Here is a 17735-nt window from a genome sequence, read left to right as displayed (position 1 = left end):
AATATCTTCGAGCTGCTTAATATCTTAAATGCTATTTAATTAACTTCCAATGAAACTAATGCAACATCGAGAGAGAACAGGTTAACGGATTTAATATTTTAAATTGTATCTTCCTTAAAGATGGAATGATTTGTTGCTCTCCTCTTTGCCCTATAAAGTGTGTCTACGTCTTTATATAATTAGGGTATCCAAACTGAAGAGCATTTTTAAGATGGGCTGTGAGTGCACATTGTGCAATGTGCATATTGCATCAGAATTTTGTACACTTTCTTGCTATGAAACCTAGCAGCTTGTTCGTTAGTCTTGTTGCTCGTAGCAATGCATTCCTTTGTACATTTAAGATTATTGCTTGTGACTATTACATGGTCTTCTTCCTTCGCATCTGTGAGTGGATTTTCATATAAATTAAACTCATATGTTATATTAGCAAAATCAAATTGCTAATATAACATATCGTTTTCATTCACATTGAAATTCATTATGCGATCTTCTGACTACAATGACAGTCTGTCCATGTCTGGATCATTTGAGAGTGGGTCACGGTGGTAACATGCTTCCCAATTTTCGTGCCATCTGCGAATTTTGCAGTTCTGAATTACACCCGAATTCTATTTTTTTTACATACTGGGATCGAGACAAGTCGAAGAACCGACCTTTGTGAGACCACACTCTCCACATTTCTCCATACAGACATTTCGCCCTTTAAAACTACGAGGTCTGAGAAGTGAGCAAGACAACAGTAAAAGACTAGATAATAAAACTAAAAAATAAAAACGAACTCACGAGAAATAACAAGGAGGTCAGTGGCTTGTTGAACAAACGACTTTAAGAGGTGTTCCAGTACCTGTTGGTACTGGACACCATACACTTAAAATGGTAAGAGGTGAAAAAAAGGGGGTTTGAGTGAGTTGGATGCATCAACGACAATAGGATCTGAAAAGGTGTCACCATGTATTCTGTAAGAGGAACCTGAATCACTGGCTAAACTCTACAACTAATCAACGGATAAAAGGCGGTTGACAGAGGTCGAGAAGACAAAAAATGGGGTCCTAATATGCAAGAAAGAAGACGGACAGAAAGCTCTGAACTAGGGACCAGTATCACTTACATGCGTACTACGCAAAGTAATGGCAAATATTGTCTTGCCAACCTGTTGGAGTTCTGTGACAAAGTAACAGAAGTGAGGCTGGAGAGAAAAGAAGAGGTAGACTACATATTCTTGGACCACAAGAAGGCAGTTGATACTGTACCTCACAAGACACTGAGACAAAAGCTTGAGGAGCAGGCAGGATTAACAGGAAATGTACTACGGTGACTCAAAGTGTATTTTGGGAAAAGGAGACAGAGAGTGATTAGCCTAGAAGAGATGTCAGAATGGAAAAGAGTAACTAATGGGGTTCCACAAGGATGGGAATTAGGACCATTAATATATCTATTAGATGTGAAGAACGTATCAGAAGAGATAATCAGAAGTATTCCTGTTTACAGGTAATGTAAAATTTATAGCCTATCCTTCTCAAAGAAGACAAGGATAGGCCACAAATAGGCCTGGACAAAATTCAAAATTGGTCAGATAAATGCTTACTTGAATTTAACTTCAGCAAATGCAAGATAGTGAAAACAAGGGAAGGGAAAAAGACGGAAACCGAGTATAGACTCAGGGAACAGAGACTACAAACCTCAAGGAAAAAGATTTATGACTGAGGTTAGTAGCGAGCATATCACCATAGGCACACAACAGCTGAATAACCACTGCAGCTAATGCTCGTTTGGAAAATCTAACAGTAACTTTCATCAATCTCAACAGTCATTCATGGCCTTTTATACAACACACACACACATATATATATATATATATATATATATATATATATATATATATATATATATATATATATATATATATATATATATATATATATTTGGCTCATCTTAGAGACATCTGAAACAGCATCGTCAGAAACTGGACGAAGTTAAAATGTGTGAGAGTTATGAAGAGAAATGAAAAGAACCGAACCTGATGACATTAGAAGACAGAAGAACCAGAAGAAACATGGTAAAAAAGATGAAAAATTTCGCAGGAAATGAGAGAATGTATAAGGATAAACTCAAGAGAGGCAGGAAACAGGTACACGACAACACAGTTGAAATTTAAGAAACAAATGAGTCATAGGGATGTTAGGAAGTATTTCTTCAGCCTTAGGGTAATCAAGAAGTGGCGAAGTAGTAGAGGAAGGCTCCATTACATAGATTTAGGTATAGGTATGAAAGAATCCACGCTGCTAGGAGTGAATGTTTAAAGCGATGTGTTAAGAGATGAGGTAAGGCCCTTGCAACCACTTTTCTGAGAGTACAGTTAGGTGAGGACACACACTCACACACACAAGTGTTCTGTGATCTCCAAATAGGAAATATTTTCAGGAATATTCCTTTATGACCACATAACATTTATAACCACCAGGGCTCTGTGAGTCCAGAAAAAATACCTCTTAAGTATGTAGCTCTATGACCCCCTCACAAATAAATGAAAAATACCATACAGGCATACTCTTCTGGGACTACACACCTTGAATTCCCCTAATGTATATTCCTCTGTGACCACGCACTAAGGAAGCCTCTCTGAAATATTCCTCCCTGACCCACGTATATCTCTCTCTAAATGCACTCCACTGAAAAATCACTGACATCAGGTAAGCAGAGTAACAAAAAACATTTTTAAAAATTCAAGCAAAAGTACTCAGGATATTTTGGGGATCTCGTTCCACCACGACGATAAGTTTGCGGGCAAAGAACAACACGTCCAAATTAAAATTGGGTTGTATTTTTGTTGCTGCGTGTAGGTAATTAGGTCGACCAGCCGTCATATGTTTGCGGAGCCAGAGAACGATTAGTGAGACAGCGTAAATTTCATCATTTACAAATCCTTTGGAAGCCTCTCGCTAGGCGGACATAAATATATATACGTGTATGTATATATATATATATATATATGTCGTGCCGAATAGGCAGAACTTGCGATCTTGGCTTAAATAGCAACGTTCATCTTGCCATATAGGACAAGTTAAAATTTGTGTATGCAATAATTTCGCCAAAATCATTCTGAAACTAAAGAAAAAAAATATATTTCACAGTGTTTGTTTAGTATTAAATTACTATAAACAAATCTAAAATATATTTAGTTGGGTTAGGCTAAAATAAATTGTTCTTGTTATAATAAGGTTAGGTAAGTTTTCTAAGATTCTTTTGGTGCAAAATTAAAAATTTTTACATTAGCATTAATGAAAAAAATATATCTTTAAACGTAGAAGAGAAAATTTGAAAACGGACTTAATTTTAAATGAGTTCTTGCTAATTAGCCAGTTTTACATATTCGGCACGACATATATATATATATATATATATATATATATATATATATATATATATATATATATATATATATATATATATATATATATATATATATATATATATATATATATATATATATATATATATATATATATATATATATATATATATATATATATATATATATATATATATATATATATATATATATATACGTATATATATATATATATATATATATATATATATATATATATATATATATATATATATATATATAAATATATATATATATATATATATATATATATATATATATATATATATATATATATATATATATATATATATATATATATATATATATATATTATATATATACGTGTATATATATATATATATATATATATATATATATATATATATATATATATATATATATATATATATATATATATATATATATATATATATATATCCACATTATTTTGGTTAGAGATGAGAAGAAATGATCATATGCTTTATAAGTCCGTTAAATACATTAAAAAGTAATTTAATAAAAAGAAAATAGAATTTTAAAGAAGTGTGTGAGTGAGTGTGTGTGTGTACCCACCTAGTTGTTTTTCCAGGGGTCGATTCACAGCTCCTGGACCCCGCCTCTTTACTGGTAGCTACTAGGTCATTCTTCCTGCTCCATGAGCTTTATCATACCTCTTCTTAAAGCTGTGTATGGATCCTGCCTCAACTACATCACTTCCCAGACTATTCCACTTCCTGACAACTCTGTGACTGAAGAAAGACTTCCGAACATCCCTCTGATTGTATGTGTGTGTGTGTGTGTGTGTGTGTGTGTGTGTGTGTGTGTGTGTGTGTGTGTGTGTGTGTGTGTGTGTGTGTGTGTGTGTGTGTGTGTATGTGTGTGTGTGTGTGTGTGTGTGTGTGTGTGTACTCACCTAGTTGTACTCACCTAGTTGAGGTTGCGGGGGTCGAGTCCGAGCTCCTGGCCCCGCCTCTTCACTGATCGCTACTAGGTCACTCTCCCCGAGCCGTGAGCTTTATCATACCTCTGCTTAAAGCTATGTATGGATCCTGCCTCCACTACATCGCTTCCCAAACTATTCCACTTACTGACTACTCTGTGGCTGAAGAAATACTTCCTAACATCCCTGTGATTCATCTGTGTCTTTAGCTTCCAACTGTGTCCCCTTGTTGCTGTGTCCAAACTCTGGAACATCCTGTCTTTGTCCACCTTGTCAATTCCCCTCAGTATTTTGTATGTCGTTATCATGTCCCCCCTATCTCTCCTGTCCTCCAGTGTCGTCAGGTTGATTTCCCTTAACCTCTCCTCGTAGGACATACCTCTTAGCTCTGGGACTAGTCTTGTTGCAAACCTTTGCACTTTCTCTAGTTTCTTTACGTGCTTGGCTAGGTGTGGGTTCCAAACTGGTGCCGCATACTCCAATATGGGCCTAACGTATACGGTGTACAGGGTCCTGAACGATTCCTTATTAAGATGTCGGAATGCTGTTCTGAGGTTTGCTAGGCGCCCATATGCTGCAGCAGTTATTTGGTTGATGTGCGCTTCAGGAGATGTGCCTGGTGTTATACTCACCCCAAGATCTTTTTCCTTGAGTGAGGTTTGTAGTCTCTGACCCCCTAGACTGTACTCCGTCTGCGGCCTTCTTTGCCCTTCCCCAATCTTCATGACTTTGCACTTGGTGGGATTGAACTCCAGGAGCCAATTGCTGGACCAGGTCTGCAGCCTGTCCAGATCCCTTTGTAGTTCTGCCTGGTCTTCGATCGAGTGTATTCTTCTCATCAACTTCACGTCATCTGCAAACAGGGACACCTCAGAGTCTATTCCTTCCGTCATGTCGTTCACAAATACCAGAAACAGCACTGGTCCTAGGACTGACCCCTGCGGGACCCCGCTGGTCACAGGTGCCCACTCTGACACCTCGCCACGTACCATGACTCGCTGCTGTCTTCCTGACAAGTATTCCCTGATCCATTGTAGTGCCTTCCCTGTTATCCCTGCTTGGTCCTCCAGTTTTTGCACCAATCTCTTGTGGGGAACTGTGTCAAACGCCTTCTTGCAGTCCAAGAAAATGCAATCCACCCACCCCTCTCTCTCTTGTCTTACTGCTGTCACCATGTCATAGAACTCCAGTAGGTTTGTGACACAGGATTTCCCGTCCCTGAAACCATGCTGGCTGCTGTTGATGAGATCATTCCTTTCTAGGTGTTCCACCACTCTTCTCCTGATAATGTGTGTGTGTGTGTGTGTGTGTGTGTGTGTGTGTGTGTGTGTGTGTGTGTGTGTGTGTGTGTGTGTGTGTGTGTGTGTGTGTGTGTGTGTGTGTGTGTGTGTGTGTGTGTGTGTGTGTGTGTGTGTGTGTGTGTGTGTGTGTGTGTGTGTGTGTGTGCGTGTGTGTGAATTCATCCAATTTTATTCACCTAAATGTGGTTGCAGGGGTCGATTCATAGCTCCTGGACCCGCCTCTTCACTGGTCACTACTAGGTCTACTCTCTCCCTTCCCCATGAGCTTTATCATACCTCTTAAACCTATACGTTTATGGATCCTGCCGTCACTACATCACTCTCCAGACTGTTCCACTTCCTGACAACTCCATGACTGAAAAAGTATTTCCTAACATTCTTGTGACTCATATAAGTTTTCAACTTCCTGGTGTGACCCCTTGTTGCTGTGTCACATTTCTGAAACATTCTGTTCTATCCACCTTATCAATTCCTTTCAGCATTTGAAATGTCGTTATCATGTCTCCCCTGTCCCTCCTGTCCTCCAGTGTCGTCGTGTTGAGTTCTCTTAACCTCTCCTCTTAGGATAACCCCCTAAGCTTCGGGACTAGTCTTGTTGCAAACCTTTGCTCATTCTCTAATTTCTTGACGTGTTTGACCAGGTGTGGGTTCCATACTGGTGCTGCACACCGTGTGTGCCTGTGTGTGTGTGTGTGTGTGTGTGTGTGTGTGTGTGTGTGTGTGTGTGTGTGTGTGTGTGTGTGTGTGTGTGTGTGTGTGTGTGTGTGTGTGTTGCCTGTGTGAGTATGTGAGTGTCTGTGAGTGAGTGTGTGTGTGTGTGTGCATTTCTTTTAGTGTTCATTCTTGCCTAGTTCTGGTCACCTGTTTCTTTTTTCAAGGGTCGGTTCCTAGCTCCTGGCTCTGTCTCATAGTTCTTATCGACTGATTTTACTGGTTTCTATCTCTCGTGTGCCAAGTTACATTATAAATACTCTTCCCCTAGTTTGTTCCGCCTACTCCTCTTCGTCAGGGTAAGTGAAGCGTTCTTAGACATTTCTCCTCCTCTTGATAACTCCATGATTTGTAGTGTTTTGTGACTCTTATTGTGCCGGTTCACTGATTGTTGTCACTAATGGTCGCTCGCTGGAACTCTCACTGTCTCCCTTGTTTCAGATTTTTAAGAGACTGTTATATTTTTCGAGTTTAGATATTGCCCAGTTGTTTGGTTGTGTTTAAGAACCGAGTTAAAGCTTTCACAACTTTTTTCTTTATATGCAGTAGGAAGGTTTAGAAAGGTGTAGGCAATATTAAGAGTAACAATGCTATAATAATACTGATAATGTGCTTCTTAAAAGCTCTGTGACTCAACTGTGTGTTTAGCTGCTGTCTGTGTCTCCTTACTTCCTCTCCTCGCATATCAAGTAGTCTGTAATTATGAACTCCAGGTAATCCTCTGTGTATTTTGGTCGCCATGATTATATCTCCTCTGGTCCTCCTCTCTTCTAGGGTTGTTAGTTTGAGTTTTTTAAATCTCTTCTCCTCGTAGTCAATTTCTCTTTTTTTCCCAGTATCAATCTCAATGTACACCCCAGGATGTTTTTAATAGGCTTAATCTGGAACGAGTTCTATGCTGGTGTCCATTTTCCAATAAAGACTTAACCAACGTTGTGTATAATATCTAAATGTTTTTTTTTGTTTATGTTCCTTAAAAAATCTAATATTGTAAATGCTGCTGAAGTTATTAAACTTATATATATTTATATATTGCATTGGTTACTCACAGATATTTTTCCTTACACGTGTGTGTGTGTGTGTGTGAGTGTGTGTGTGTGTGTGTGTGTGTGTGTGTGTGTGTGTGTGTGTGTGTGTGTGTGTGTGTGTGTGTGTGTATGTGTGTACATACATTCATACATACAAACACACACACAGGCTGCAGTTCTGATCTTAGAAGTGGCTACTGGAATCGAATCTCAGCAAGTGCAAAGTTATGAAGATGGCAATAGGCAAAGAAAAGCGCTCAGTGATTACAGGTTCGGGGAGGGTGGGGGGAAGAGGCTGCAAATCTCACTCAAGGAGACGGACCTCGGGGTGAATATAGTACCGAGCATTTCTCTGAGTAAGTGCTGGATTAAATATGCAGCTGGAAAATCTAAGATTTGTTTTCAAAATCAAACGCAAGGAGTCATATTGGAATATGCAGCACCAGTTTGGAACCCACACCGGGTCAAGCATATCAAGAAACTGAAGAAAAGTGCACAGGTTTGCAACGAGACTAGTCCCGGAGGTAAGGGGTATATCCTATGAGAAGAGATTAAGGGAGTTAAATCTAATGGCATTAGAGGAAAGGACTTGAGGTGATATGACAATAAAGTACAAAATACTGAGAGGACAAGGACACAGCTGTAACTTGAAAGCACAGATGAGTCACAAGGATGTTAGAAAGCATTTCTTCTGTCTAAGAACAAACTATATGTGGAGGTACTGGACACTGGAATGGTTGAGGCAGGTTCCATACAAAAATAAATGTGAAGGCTTAGTAAGGTGATTGAAATAAAGAGTGTTACGGAAGAAACAATCACGAACAGATAGAGTCGTTTACGGAAGCTAGAATCACAAATAAGCAAAATTATGCATTAAGGCTACAATCGCACACATGAAGACACCTCTTGTGCTTCAGCTATAATCACGAAAGGGGAGAGTCGTGTACAAAATCTTAAATCAAACGAAAACTATACTCACGAAAAAGAAAATTTTTAACACAAAAAATTCAATTTCGACCATCATTGCGCAAGAAGGAGAATCCGTGGGTGCGTACGCTGCAATTACAAGCAAGAGGAGTCGTACACGTAAGATACAGTCACTAACAACAAAGCATTCTTGTGTACAAGAACTACAAATCATGAGCAACAAGAGTAGCACTGTGTACGGCAGCAACCAGTCACGCACAACACGAAGTCCTGTGTACGAAGCTACAAATCACAAAGTGATACACGACATACAACAATCGAACAATTGTCTGCATACAAATCATGTATTTCCTCTCCGGAAACTCTGGGATCGTAGCGAGCCTGACACTATCATAATTTACCCATTACTGTTTTGTTTAGTAAAGCACGCCCCTTCAAGGGGATACGGATAAAAGAGACTTGAATATAATATAATGAGATGCATTACTGAGAACTTTTCGCCCTTACAATGGGCTCTCTTTTTTCCCATCATTTTGGTATTCTATACAATTTCTCTCCATCAAGGAGATGTCTTGATGATAGTGAAAGGTCTGTTGATCCCTGAAATTAAAGCCATTTTGATCCACCTTTTTTTGAATCAAACCTGATTGGCTCTCAATCCCCAGGAGCTATGTGACTCCCCTACGGGCTTTGCGCTTCCCCGTTAATATGAGAATATTTATAATCTTACACAAAACACTCCATGAATTTAAAGTGATATCATTGAAGATAATGTTTCTTCAATGGCCAAAAGAGTTATTTTGTTAAGGTTTAACATTATAAACAGGAGTAGATTTTACAAAACGAAGTCTTACTCGTAACTCACCGTTGTACAACTGTGAGCGGTGTTTGCATCAGGCAGATGTGATTCTCTCTCGGTCTAGTGGGCAATTTTGGGCTTGGCTGCTGTTAATTTGTCCCCCATCTTTCTAAAGCAGGAACGCTGTGTCCAAAAGTAAATGTTTGATAATTTCATATTCTCTTCTTTTCAGCGTATTATCACTGACCAGTCTCAGTGGAAACAGAAATTTAATGTTGACCTTTATTTTCTCCCTGTTATAAATATATTTCTTTTCAGGGTTTGAAAAAGATTATATATTTTTTGGTTGATTGACAAGGGGTAACTAATACTTTTTGTTCAATTCCTCTGCTAGAATTTGCACCACTCCCTCCATGTGTAATTCTTGTGAGTAATTCTTGTACATTAGTATTTCTAAAGAACTTTCGTTACTCTTTGTGACTAGAATAACAGAGGCAAAGAAAAAGTGGGACAATCTATGTCTTTCAAGTGGTCACCAAGTACTGTGTAAGAAAATATATATTCACACCTTAGTATTAACTCACTATTACTCGGTTTTCATATGTTTTGCGTAAGCTGACTCGTGCTTAAAAAGCTGCTGTGATATCGACTTAAGTTGCTCGTTAAGAGAGCACTAGTTCATTATATCATTTTAATAGCACTAAGGTTCACACACACCACTTGTTTCAAGACAACACGCATCAAAATTGATTTTCTCTTTTGTATTTGTTTATTTGTTTGGTAATTTTTTTGGTCACGCTACGCCACCTGAACGACCAACGGGATGCGTGCGATATCTCTTCTCTGAGCTCTTTCATCTCATCGCAGTATCGTTCGAGTTGACGTTCAAGAAATGTTGAGTGTACGTGTTTATCTAGTTGACGCACTGCCAAGATGTGGCGTATCAGAGTAGAAGAGAGAGAAAGGTGTGTGGCGCTCCCTTTGGGGGTAAAAATATTTGGTGGAGAGGCAGACGCAGAGGCAGACAGCCAAAGAGGCAGACAGCCAGAGAGGCAGACAGCCAAGGAGGCAGGCAGACAGGCGGAGAGGTCCGCAGCACGGAACACTTCGCCCGACACTAACTCCCGGAGCTGGCTCCTACCTCGGCATTCCCATACTCACCTGCGCGCTGCCCACCACACAAGCACGCTAAATTATCCCACTCTCACTCTCTTGGTTTTTTTTTCTGCCCCCTTTCCCCCAATCGTTTTTTTCTCGATATTTTTTTTTCTTGTATGTACAGACGAGCCGTCCATTTGTTGACAGTGGCCTACGAGAGTGGTCCTCATATCTCACTTCAACGGGCTTCCATTTACATCACTTCAGGAGCTCGGAGCCTGGAGGTGGCCCCTTAATCCTTCCCAATCCGTTCGTATCGGATAAAAAAAATAGTCTCTTCATTTTATTTTTATGACTTGCACAACGCTGGTTCACCGGCGCTATATTTATATAGTTTTCAAACCAATCATCGTTGGTTTTAGAGATGCATAACAAATGTCTGTTTTATTCTGGAAAAAAAACTTGGTTTATCTTAAATTTAGAGTATGGATTTACTTTGTATAGGTTTTAACAAGGTCGAATTGAACGTTAACATGTTATAAACATGAGATAGGAACGCGCACGCACGCACGCATGCACGTACGTATCTACACACACACAAACACACACAAACACACACACACAGACACACAGACACACACACAGGCACACAGACACACACACATACAGACACACACACATAAACAGACACACACACAGGCACACAGACACACACACACAGACACACACACACGGGGATTGTCCTACGAAGAAAGGTTGAGGGAAATCGGCCTGACGACACTGGAGGACAGGAGGGTCAGGGGAGACATGATAACGACATATAAAATACTGCGCGGAATAGACAAGGTGGACAAAGACGGGATGTTCCAGAGATGGGACACAGACAGAAGAGGTCACAATTGGAAGTTGAAGACTCGGATGAATCAAAGGGATGTTAGGAAGTATTTCTTCAGTCATAGAGTAGTCAGGCCATGGAATAGCCTAGAAAGGGATGTAGTGGAGGCAGGAACCATACATAGTTTTAAGGCGAGGTATGATAGAGCTCATGGGGCAGGGAGAGAGAGGACCTAGTAGTAATCAGCGAAGAGGCGGGGCCAGGAGCTGTGAATCGACCCCTGCAACCACAAATAGGTGAGTACATAAATAGACACACACACACACAGACACACACACACACACACACACACACACACACACACACACACACACACACACACACACACACACACAAACACACACACACACACAAACAAACACACACACACACACACACAGACAAACAAACACACACACACACACTGCCTGAGCCACATAAGCGTGGGGAGAGCCACAATTTTGTAAGTGATCTAGAAAATAAAAACGTGGTGGCGCAGAGTGAGCAGGTTAGTGTGGGTGGTAAGGCGACGTTGTCAAGTGTCACCCAAGAAAGATAATAAAGTTAAACAATCGTGTGACCAGTGAGAGAAATACAGTGAATAGGGTACATTATTAACGAGAAGAAATTGAGGTGGATCTACGCCAGGACGTCACATCGAGCTGGACAATCTTCAGGCTGTTACAGCTGCACTGCAAGTACTGTATCCACCTATGAGTGGTTGTTTGGGTGTGGGGTTCCAGGTTCCAATTAACCGCCAAGCTGAATGTGAATGGTCTAACTCTCATAGCACGATAAAGAATAGGCACTCAAGTATTCAATAAGGAATAGCAATTGGTAATCCATTGAACAAGGCGAGTAACTTACTGTAAGCTAGGTGGCAGGTCAAGCATTGGCAACATTGTAAGTAGGTGAGCGTGGTCAGTGGTCAGTCGTCACGTGAGGTCACAGACCCTGAGCTGCTTTGGGGATTAGTGTGGACGGTTACAAAGCATGGCTTGCTTCTGCAGTGTTTTAAAAATTGAGGTTGGAGAGTTGAAGGAGGAGGTCTTGCTTCTCCAGGAGGAGATTAGGAGGCTGAAGGTCCACCTCAATGGGTCTGGGAGAGAGTGTGAGGTGGCTGGAGTTGTGGGAAATGAGGCTTTAAGCAGTGAGGTGCAGTCTGTCTCTCGCTGTGAGGAGGCTGTAGGTGGGGAGGTAGCAACGGCTACCAGCAGTGAGGTGCAGCCCAGCACCTGCTACAAGTGGCGAGTGGTTCACAGTAATGGGAGGCGCATCAGAGTAAGGAAAGTTAAGAGTGAAGATCTGAAGGTAGGAAATCGCTTCTCTGTTCTTCAGGATGAATGTACTTCAGTGGCCAGTGAAGGTAAGGGTACTACTGCCCCTGCTAATGGAGGTAAGCACATTCTTGTGGTAGGTGACTCTCAGGTAAGATATATTGACCGTGCTTTTTGTAATAGGAATAAGAAGATGAGAGATAGAGTGTGCTTCCCTGGAGCTGGTGTTGGGGACATAGTCAACAGGCTGGATAATATCATGTCAGGTAATTGGAACAAGCCCATTATCTGTCTCAGTGCTGGTGGAAATGATATTGGGAAGGGTAGGAGAGAAGAGCTGCTAGATAAGTACAGGTCAGTTATAGATTTCATTAAGTCTAAGGGAGGGATCCCAATCACATGTAGCATCTTGCCTAGAAGGGGAGTAGGAAATGAATGGTTGTCTAGGGCAATTGGTGTAAATTGCTGGCTAGACAGATACTGCAAGGAACTTACAATCCCATTCATTGACAACTGGAACAACTTTTATGGCAAACATGATATGTATGCAAGGGAAGGGGTACATCTCTCTGGGGCTGGGGTGGTAGCACTTGCAGACTCGATTGAGAAAGCCATTGGTGAAATGCCTATGATTTTAAACTGATAGAAGATAGAAGTATGGGTGTGTGTGGGAAACAAGCAGGTTGCAACGCTAGGGTTCGAAACAGTAAATGTATAAAAGGCATTCAGCATGAAGTTATAAATAAAAACAATAGATCAGGTCAGCAAACAAAAGGGGACAGCAGAGGGCAGCAAGGGACTAGCTCCCTTAAGGTTTACTATACTAATAGCAGGAGTGTAAGAAATAAGATAGATGAGCTAAGATTAATTGCAAGTGCAGGAAACATAGATATTATTGCTATAACAGAGACCTGGCTCAATCTGAAAGATAGAGAGATGCCCTCTGAATGTCACATACAAGGCTATAAATTATTCCACACTGACAGGGTCAACAGGAAAGGTGGTGGAGTAGAGATGTACGTCAGAGACAATTTAAATTGTTGTGTTAGACAAGATATAAAATTAGAAGCGTCAGCCACTGAATCTGTATGGTTACAGCTTCTCGAGGGCCGAGAAAAACTAATTTTGGATGTGATTTACAGGGCCCCAAATCTTGATAGGGAGTGCAGTAAACTTCTATGGTGGCCCGGTGGTCTGGTGGCTAAAGCTCCCGCTTCACACACGGAGGGCCCGGGTTCGATTCCCGGCGGGTGGAAATTCCGACACGTTTCCTTACACCTATTGTCCTGTTCACCTAGCAGCAAATAGGTACCTGGGTGTTAGTCGACTGGTGTGGGTCGCATCCTGGGGGACAAGATTAAGGACCCCAATGGAAATAAGTTAGACAGTCCTCGATGACGCACTGACTTTCTTGGGTTATCCTGGGTGGCTAACCCTCCGGGGTTAAAAATCCGAACGAAATCTTATTCTCTCTCTCTTCTTAAGAAATTCGTAAGGCATCTACAAACGAAAATGTTGTGCTAATGGGAGATTTCAACTATAGACAGATTGACTGGAGCAATTTGACAGGAAATTTAGAGTCAGGTGACTTTCTTGATACGATCCAGGATTGTTTTTTAAAACAGTTTGTGACAGAGCCAACTAGGGGAAATAACCTCCTTGACTTGGTTCTTGCCAGTAGGGAAACACTAATTAATAATCTTGAGGTTAATGATGAGCTTGGGGAAAGTGATCACAAATCACTCAGTTTTAATATATCATGGAATTCCCTTAATAATGGCAATCAAGTCTCTGTCCCTGACTTCCGCTTGGCTGATTTCATAGGACTGAAAAATTGCTTAGGTGGGCTGAACTGGAATGACCTGACTAAGGGTCAGGTAGGTGGTGATGGATGCCGATTTGACGCTTTCCAGGGCATAGTTCTAGTTGCTCAGTCAAATTATGTTCCAAATAGGGAAATCAGATCAAACAAAAATGATCCTAAATGGATGAACAATAGATTAAAATATCTAATTGGTCAAAAGAGAGGCATATATAGGCAAATCAAAAGAGGAGAGGGGCAATTAAGAAATCGATATATTCAGTTAAAGAGAGAAATAAAAAAAAGGAATTAGAAAAGCAAAAAGAGATTATGAGGTTAAAGTTGCAAGAGATTCGAATACTAACCCAAAAGGATTCTTTCAGGTATACAGAAGTAAGATCAGGGACAAGATAGGCCCACTCAAAAGTTCCTCGGGTCAGCTCACTGACAGTGATAAGGAAATGTGTAGAAGTTTTAACACATACTTCCTCTCAGTTTTTACACAGGAGGATACCAGCGATATTCCAGAAATGATAAATTATGTGGAACAGGACGATAATAAACTGTGCACGATTAGGGTCACAAATGACATGGTCCTTAGGCAAATAGATAAATTAAAACCTAACAAATCCCCAGGCCCTGATGAACTGTATGCAAGGGTTCTAAAGGAATGTAAAGAGGAGCTTAGCAAACCTTTGGCTAATCTTTTCAACGTATCACTACAAACTGGCATGGTGCCAGATAAGTGGAAAATGGCAAATGCGATACCTGTTTTTAAAGCAGGTGACAGGTCCTTAGCTTCAAACTATAGACCAATAAGCCTAACCTCCATAGTGGGAAAAATTATGGAATCAATAATTGCCGAGGCAGTTCGTAGCCACCTTGAAAAGCATAAATTAATCAACGAATCTCAGCATGGTTTTACAAAGGGACGTTCCTGCCTTACGAATTTGTTAACTTTTTTCACTAAGGTATTTGAGGAGGTAGATCATGGTAATGAATATGATATTGTGTACATGGACTTCAGTAAGGCTTTTGACAGAGTCCCACATCAGAGACTATTGAGGAAAATTAAGGCACATGGAATAGGAGGAGAAATTTTTTCCTGGATAGAGGCATGGTTGACAAATAGGCAGCAGAGAAAAAAACCATACCCCCGGCCGGGATTGAACCCGCGGTCATAGAGTCTCAAAACTCCAGCCCGTCGCGTTAGCCACTAGTGGCTAACGCGACGGGCTGGAGTTTTGAGACTCTATGACCGCGGGTTCAATCCCGGCCGGGGGTATGGTTTATTTGCAATCGTGTCATTACGATTTCTTGAGTCAGGCAGCAGAGAGTTTGCATAAATGGGGAGAAATCAGAGTGGGGAAGCGTCACGAGCGGTGTTCCACAGGGGTCAGTGTTGGGCCCTCTGCTCTTCACAATATACATAAACGACATAGATGAGGGCATAAAGAGCGACATCAGCAAGTTTGCCGATGACACCAAAATAGGCCGTCGAATTCATTCTGACTAGGACATTAGAGCACTCCAGGAAGATTTGAGTAGACTGATGCAGTGGTCGGAGAGGTGGCAGATGCAGTTTAATATAGACAAATGCAAAGTTTTAAATGTTGGACAGGACAATAACCATGCCACATATAAACTAAATAATGTAGATCTTAATATTACGGATTGTGAAAAAGATTTAGGAGTTCTGGTTAGCAGTAATCTGAAACCAAGACAACAGTGCATAAGTGTTCGCAATAAAGCTAATAGAATCCTTGGCTTTATATCAAGAAGCATAAATAATAGGAGTCCTCAGGTTGTTCGTCAACTCTATACATCCTTGGTTAGGCCTCATTTAGATTATGCTGCACAGTTTTGGTCACCGTATTACAGAATGGATATAAATGCTCTGGAAAATGTACAAAGGAGGATGACAAAGTTGATCCCATGTATCAGAAACCTTCCCTATGAGGATAGACTAAGGGCCCTGAATCTTCACTCTCTAGAAAGACGTAGAATTAGGGGGGATATGATTGAGGTGTATAAATGGAAGACAGGAATAAATAAAGGGGATGTAAATAGTGTGCTGAAAATATCTAGCCTAGACAGGACTCGCAGCAATGATTTTAAGTTAGAAAAATTCAGATTCAGGAAGGATATAGGAAAGTACTGGTTTGATAATAGAGTTGTGGATGAGTGGAACAAACTCCCAAGTACAGTTATAGAGGCCAGAACGTTGTGTAGCTTTAAAAATAGGTTGGATAAATACATGAGTGGGTGTGGGTGGGTGTGAGTTGGACCTAATTAGCTTGTGCTACCAGGACGGTTGCCGTGTTCCTCCCTTAAGTCAAGGTGACCTGACCTGACTAGGTTGAGTGCATTGGCTTAAGCCCGTAGGAGACTTGGACCTGCCTCGCACGGGCCAGTAGGCCTGCTGCAGTGTTCCTTAGTTCTTATGTTCTTATGTTCTTATGTCAAGTTCCAGGAGGTGGGGGTCAGGTCACAAGAGGTTGTGGACACAAGCGATGACTGAGAATCCACATTACACTCCAAACACAAGCCACCTACTTTTCAGACACATAATAAACCCACACATAAATCGACACATAATTACACACACACACACACACACACACGCTCCCACAAACACACACACACACACACACACACACACACACACACACACACACACACACAAACACACACACACACACACACACACACACTGTAAGTACGTGCTGGTCAAGTCCCAGGAGGTTGGGGGTCAGGTCACAAGAAGTTGTGGGCAGCCAAGGACCACTAAGACTCTACATTACAACGCACAAGCCACCTACCTTTCAGTACATAATAAACCCACACATAATTCCACACAAAATTACACACACACACACACACACACACACACACACACACACACACACACACACACACACACACACACACACACACACACACACACACACACACATATACACACACACACACACAGAACCATACAACCTATCACACCATCCCAACACACACTACAATCCATACCCACAGCCTCCACCCAACACCGAGCTATAGAATTCCACAGTATGCCACCAGGTCTCCCACCCTCACAGGCCCCCCAAACCACAGTGTTGGAAAGGAAACTGAAGGTATGGTACACAAACGCTGATGGAATAACAAATAAGTGGGAGGAGTGGCATGAAAGAGTCAAAGAAGCATCACTGGACATCATAGCTCTCACAGAAACCAAGCTTACAGGTATGATAACAGATGCCATCTTTCCAACGGGATACCAAATCCTGAGGAAAGACAGAGGGAACAGGGGGGGTGGAGGAGTGGCGTTGCTGATCAAAAATCGCTGGAATTTTGATGAGCTGGAGAGAGGAGACAGCGGAGAAGAAAGTGATTACATAGCGGGAACACTTCACTCTGGAGGTCCCAAGGTGGTAATAGCAGTGATGTATAACCCACCACAGAACAGCAGGAGGCCAAGGCAACAGTACGACGAGAGCAATAGAGCGATGGTTGACACACTGGCTAGAATGGCCAGAAGAGCTCATGCATGCAGGGCAAAGCTCCTGATCATGGGTGACTTTAACCACAAGGAGA

The 17735-nt window shown here is 41.2% G+C and overlaps 1 protein-coding gene across 5 annotated transcripts in view; it reads right to left on the bottom strand.

Moving 5' to 3' along the window:
* The window catches only part of LOC128688258 (uncharacterized), a 159217-nt gene extending 149015 nt beyond the window's left edge, over positions 1 to 10202 (bottom strand). For all 5 annotated transcript variants that reach the window (XM_053775974.2, XM_053775973.2, XM_053775975.2 and 2 more), the window contains exon 1: positions 9164 to 10202. The gene's annotated coding sequence lies outside the window, so the exon portion shown is untranslated. The remainder of the gene's footprint in view (positions 1 to 9163) is intronic.
* Positions 10203 to 17735: the final 7533 nt, after the last annotated feature.

Source organism: Cherax quadricarinatus, chromosome 19 (assembly GCF_038502225.1).
Source record: "Cherax quadricarinatus isolate ZL_2023a chromosome 19, ASM3850222v1, whole genome shotgun sequence".
NCBI classification, from domain to species: Eukaryota; Metazoa; Arthropoda; class Malacostraca; order Decapoda; family Parastacidae; genus Cherax; species Cherax quadricarinatus.
The sequence above is the reverse complement of the archived record's forward strand: the minus strand, read 5'-3'. Positions and strand labels throughout refer to the sequence as shown.